Here is a 6514-nt window from a genome sequence, read left to right on the forward strand (position 1 = left end):
TTTGTGGAGAAGTGGGGAGAAGAAGAGAACAGAACATCTCTCTGGCACATGTGATGCTGAGGATCTCATGTTTGAGAGTCTAATGCCACATTACTGTGAAATCCCCTGGGCAGCCTTTGTTGTTGTTGTTTTTTAAATGTTTGTTTATAAAAAGGAAGCACTGAGGCCAGCTGGTGGCGTACCTGGTTGAGTGCAAGTTAGTGCGCAAGGACCGGGGTTTGAGCTCCCAGTCCCCACCTACAGGGGGAGACACTTCACGAGTGGTGAAGCAGTGCTGCAGGTATCTCTCTGTCTCTCTCCCTCTCTATTACCCCCTTCTCTCTCAGTTTCTAGCTGTCTTTATCAAATAAATAAAGATAACAAAATAAAAAAAATAAAAAAGGAAGTACTGACAAGACCATAGAATAAGAGGGGTATAACTCCACACAATTCCCACCACCAGAACTCCCTATCTCATTCCCTTTCCTAATAGCTTTCCTTTTCTTTAACCCTCTGGACCCAGGATCATTATGGGGTAAAGAAGGTGGAAGGTCTGGCTTCTGTAATTGCTTCTCTGCTGAACATGGGCATTGGCAGGTTGATCCATACTCCCAGCCTGTCTCTCTCTTTCTCTAGTGGGGCAGGGCTCTGGGGAAGTGGGGCTCCAGGACACATTGGTGGGGTTGTCTGTCCAGGGAATTCTGTTTAGCATCACAGTAGCATCTGGAACCTGCAGTCTCCTGGGAGGCCCATCTTAACTAGTCTAAAATGCTTAGTTCAGTGACACTAATATTTACCTGGTTGTGATGGCCTTGTTTCCATGTGATCTTAAAATAATTTTATTTATTTATTTGACACCTGCAGACCTGCTTCACCACTTTCAAGTAATGGCAGGCACGGGTAGCGAGTGAAGCTGGAGTCCAATCATAAACTAGGGAGTAACACAATCAGATGCGTAGCTCAGAGTGAGCTCTGGCACTGATGCCGCCAGATGGGGTGTAAAACGGAGGGCGCACAGTGAGATTGCAGAGTTCAGCTACAGGTCTGTTGCACACAGTAGCTTGGAAATATAAAATAACTTTTTAAATTCACACTGTTGACAGAGCCAAGTCCATAGCTGATTCTGTGTGTGACTGCCATATGGAGGGCTTTTCAAAATGCTGCAGTATCCGAATTTTGCTGACATTTCCTTTCAAAGATACTTCCTCCCCCCACCCCACCCCATTGTGTTCTTCCCCTTTTTCCTTTGCCAATCCCCCCCCCCCCAGCCTGGTGGAAGAGGAAAGCCTCTCCTCTGAGAATAGAGTAGGAATGAAGCTTGCTAGAAAAATGTGAAGCATGCCTCTCCGTGCCACCTCCACACCAGTAGGCTTTGCAATGCCATCTTTGTGCTTTTAGATAAAGAGATCAAAGTTTCTCCAAGATCTGATTCCTTAGGCTGGTTTGCAAGAGGAGGGGCAGGGGCAGGGGCAGGGCATTTAGCACTGAGCATGATCTGCTGAGAAGATACAGGGGAAAGATTTCTGTTTTAAAGGTAAAGTCTTTATTATGGCAGGCAGCTTTGGATCTACATCAGCTAGGGCGGGGGTGATAGCATAATGGTTATGCAAACAGACTCTCATGCCTGAGGCTCTGAAGTCCCAGGTTCAATACCCCCTGCCACCATAAGCCAGAGCTGAGCAGTACTCTGATGTTCCTGTCTCTCTCTAAAAAAAAAAAAAAAAAAAAAAAAAACTACATCAGCAAGGAAACTAACCTGTTCTCTGACTGTGGGATCAGAATACAAATCATGACAGAATCTCACCTCACCAGGATCTTCTTCCTCTGGTGAAAAAAGCGCTAGACCCGGGCAGACCAACCCACCCGTTTTACAGGTGGGGATACTGAGATTTTGATAGTGACAGAATGGGCCTGGAGATAGTGCACTTATGGTATATATATATATATATATATATATATATATATATATATTTCTGCTCAGGCCTGTCCTATGATAGTTCTGTGAATTGAACCTGAGACCTCTGGGACCTCAGGCATGAAAGGCTGTTACATGCTTAGGAAGTGGTACAGAGGATAAAGTGTTGGCCTCTCAAACATGAGGTCCTGAGTTCAATTCTCGATAATCACATGCCAGAGTGATGCTCTGGTTCTCTTGCCTCCTCTCTCATAAATAAATATTGAGAAAAAAAATTTTGGGCAGAGGGTAGATAGCATAATGGTTATGCAAAGAGACTCATGCCTGAGGCTCCGAAGTCCCAGGTGCAATCCCCACACCACCATAAACCAGAGCTGAGCAGTGCTCTGGTAAAAATAAATAAATAAATAAATAAATAAATAAATAATAATGTCTGTTGCTAGGCGTGGTTGTGGTGGTACACCTAGTTAAGCCCACACAGTACAATGCACAAGGACCCTGGTTCAAGGCTGTGGTTCCACCTGCAGTAAGGAAGCTTCAGGGGTGGTGAAACAGTGCTACTGGTGTCTCTCTTTCTCCCCCTTCTCTCTCAATTTCTCTCTGTCTCTATCTTCAATAAAAAATATATTTTAAAAAAGTTTGTGCCTTCTTAGGCAAAGTAGTTGTTTGACAAAAGTTCATTGGTTGATGGGCAAAGGGTAGCATTGTATGTACAATAGAAATACATGGAAGTCATAGATATAATTTCAAGTTTAATATTTTTTAAGGTGGGTAAGTTATTATTTTCTTTCTTTTTTTTTTTTTTTTTTGCGGGGTTTTGAACCCAGGCCCATGCGTGTATCCTTTTTTTTTTCAAGTTTAATATTTGACTGGTTCAGAATGCAGTCTAGCAGCTGGCAAAATATCTCAACTGATAGAACATTGAACTTGCATGCCTGAGGTTTCTGGTTTGACTGACATTTCAAGAGGTGGCTTCTCTTTCTCTCTGTCTCATCTGGAAGTTCTCTCTTGTATATAAAAATAAAATAATACCTTAAAAAGGAAGGCTTCCTAAGGAACTGGATGGGCAGTTCAAATGAACCAGTACCTGGGACCCTACCCACCCTGCCTAGCACATTGTGGCACATTGTGGGCAGCCCCCACATGGCCGTCTCAGTCAAACAACATGTGTCATTACTGTCACTTGTTAAGCCTTCACTCCAGTCTCTGAGCCACTTTTGTTTTTCATCTGAACAGAGAGCTCGACTCTTTCTCCCTCCCCCCCATTCCTCTTCCTCCTCCCCCCTCCTCCTCCTCCTCCCCCCCCTCCTCCTCCCCCCCTCCTCCTCCCCCCTCCTCCTCCTCCTCCCCCCTCCTCCTCCCCCCCCTCCTCCCCCCCCTCCTCCTCCCCCTCCTCCTCCCCCCTCCTCCTCCTCCTCCTCCTCCCCCTCCCCCTCCTCCTCCCCCTCCCCTCCTCCTTCTCCCCCTCCCCTCCTCCTTCTCCCCCTCCCCTCCTCCTCCTCCCCTCCTCCTCTTTCCCCCCCTCCTCCCCCTCCTCCTCCCCCCTCCTCCTCCCCCCTCCTCCTCCCCCTCCCCCCATTCCTCCCCCTCCCCTCCTCCTCCCCTCCTCCTCCCCTCCCCCTACCCCTCCCCTCCTCCTCCCCCCCTCCTCCTCCTCCTCCTTCTCTCTCTCATAAGAGCACTGCTCAGTTCTGGGTTATGGTGGTGCAAGGAACTGAACTTGGGACTTTGGAGCCTCAGGTACAAGAGTCTCTTTACATAACCATTATGCTATCTACCCTCAGCTCTCCCCTCTCCTCTCCTCTCCTCTCCTCTCCTCTCCTCTCCTCTCCTCTCCTCTCCTCTCCTCTCCTCTCCTCTCCTCTCCTCTCCTCTCCTCTCCTCCCCTCCCCTCCCCTCCCCTCCCCTCCCCTCTCCTCTCCTCTCCTCTCCTCTCCTCTTCACCCTTCACTGCCTTTCCACTGGATGGATCACTAGGTTTTTGTTAGGGAGGCTGTTGTCTGAGGTTTAATGTAAGGGAGGCATTTGAGAGGAATTTGGATCCAGATCAAAGGGCAGAACAAGGCTAGAATTTATTCTTCTTCAGTTAGGAGGCTGTCCAGAGCTCCCTTAGAAAACTTCAGCCTGGATGAGAGAGCCTCGTCTAGTTCTACCCAGAATCAGAATCAGTTTTTGATGTTCAATTTAATCTTGATATTTTTTGGCCCCAGTGATTTGTAAGCATGGTTACACATTAGAATAAATGGGACCACTTAAATTTTTCTGATGCTCAGGCCACAAACCAGACCAATTAAGTCAGATTTTCCTTGACCAGATGGACTTATGATGTCCACTTAAGGGAGGGTTCTAAACTCTACCCAACTGCCCTTTAGTTCTAGCAGGTCTGATAGCAGTGGTTAGACACCCCTCCCCCCCACACCACCATCAGTTCTCTGAACTCCAATTCTCCCTCCTTTGTCAGTCTGTTTGTGAAAAGACAGAGGGCCAGGGAGATAACAAAGTAATTATGAAATAGACTTTCATGGTTAAGATTCAATTCCTGGCACCACCATAAGCCAGAGCTGAGAAGTACTCTAATCCTTCTCTTTTACCTTTTCTTGTTTATTAAAATAAAATATAATAGCAGCCCAGGAAGTGGCACAGTGGTTGAGCTTTGGGTTTGCAAGGATGAGGTCCTGTCAGAGTGCTGCTTTGGGCTCTCTTTTTCTCTCTTCCTCAGTACGTCTGTCTGTCTGTCTATCTATCTATCTATCTCTATCTTTCACCCCCCCATGAAATGATAAAAACTTGCATTTTTATTAAAGAGAAAAATAAAATACATAAGAAATAAAAAGGGAAAAAATACAGCCAGGGAAGTGGTATAGTGTATAGAAAGTAAGACTGGTATGCAGGGGGTATAGCTCAGTGCTAGAGCATTTGACTACAGACTTGTATGCACGTTTGATTCAATCCTACACTAGTCCTCTAGTGTTATCTCTCTCTCTCTCTTTTATAAATCAGTCAATCTCTAAACTGAATATGGGCCCCAGATCAGATCAAATCAATGGGGTTTACAGTCAACAATATTTATACCCCTTTCCATATTTGGGAGCTACTCTCTTCCCTGATCCAGCTTTCTGGTCCTTTTTCTAGCCATGACATCTTCTCCCCAGACAATAACTTGGGTCCACCTGTATATCAGATTTCAGGCTCAGGGAAAAAGAAACTAGTACAGCCACAGGCCCTTTGGAATATAATTAAAATATGCCTACTAGCTATCTGCAAAACAGAGAAACACCCCCCCCCCAACTCTTCATCTGCACTATTCCAGCCTTTAGGTTCATGATTGGTCAACTATTTGTTTGGCTTTGTATGTTAATTCTCTTTTCAGCCACCAGGTTCCAGATGCTAGCATGATGCCGACCAGACTTCCCTGGACAGATAACCCCACCTGGAGCTTCGATTCCCCAGAACCCTGCCCCACTAGGGAAAGAGAGATAGGCTGGGAATATGGATCAACCTGTCAATGTCCATGTTCAGTGGGGAAGCAATTACAGAAGCCAGACCTTCCACCTTCTGCATCCCACAATGACCTTGGGTCCATACTCCCAGAGGGATAAAGAATAGGAAAGTTATCAGGGGAGGGGATGGGCTATGGAATTCTGGTGGTGGGAATTGTGTGGGGTTGTACCACTCTTATCCTATGGTTTTGTCAGTGTTTCCTTTTTACTTATTTATTTATTTTTATTTTTACAATTTTTAAATTATCTTTATTTACTTATGAGATAGAGACAGCCAGAAATTGAGAGGGTAGGGGATGAAAGAGAGGGAGAGAGACAGAGAGACACCTACAGCCCTGCTTCACCACTTGCAAAGCTTTCCCCCAGCAGGTGGGGACCAGGGGCTCGAACCTGGGTCCTTGTGCATTGTAACATGTGCACCCAACCAGGTGTGCCACCACCCGGTTCCAGGTTTTGTCAGTGTTTCCTTTTTATAAATAAAACAAATAAATCAGTCAATCAATCAGTCTTTACAAAGTTAAAGAACAGAGGCGAGAAATTATTTTCTCTGGGAGTACTATTTGACGTCTTTTCCTCTTACCCCTTTAGAGAAAGTGGAGATCTTTTCCCTGGAAGTAACAACGTCCTCATTAACAGTGCCCGTCCCTCCATACCCTCTGTACTTGCTGAGTTATATTCTCCCTCTTTCTCATTCTTTTGGTCTGTCTCACTTTTTCTTCTTCTGCCAACTTCTACACATCCTCCTTACTACTACTTGATAGACCCAAATCTCTTTCTCATTCTGTTTCCTCTTCACCTTACTGCCTCAACTCTTGGCTTCTCTGCTAAATATCCTTTTTTTTTTTTCCCTCCAGGGTTATCACTGGGCCTTGGTGCCAGCACTAGGAATCCACTGCTCCCGGAAGCCATTTCCCCCATTTTGTTGTCCTTGTTATTTTCATTGCTGTTGTTGTAGGACAGGACAGAGAGAAATCGAGAGAGGAAGGGAAGATATAGAGGAGGAGAGAAAGATATCTGCAGACCTGCTTCACCACTTGTGAGGCAACTCCCCTGCAGGTGGGGAGCTGGGGACTCCAACTGGGATCCTTACACCAGCCCTTGTGCTTTGCACTATGTGAGC

The sequence above is a fragment of the Erinaceus europaeus genome, chromosome 3 (genome assembly GCF_950295315.1).
Source record: "Erinaceus europaeus chromosome 3, mEriEur2.1, whole genome shotgun sequence".
Classification (NCBI taxonomy): domain Eukaryota; kingdom Metazoa; phylum Chordata; class Mammalia; order Eulipotyphla; family Erinaceidae; genus Erinaceus; species Erinaceus europaeus.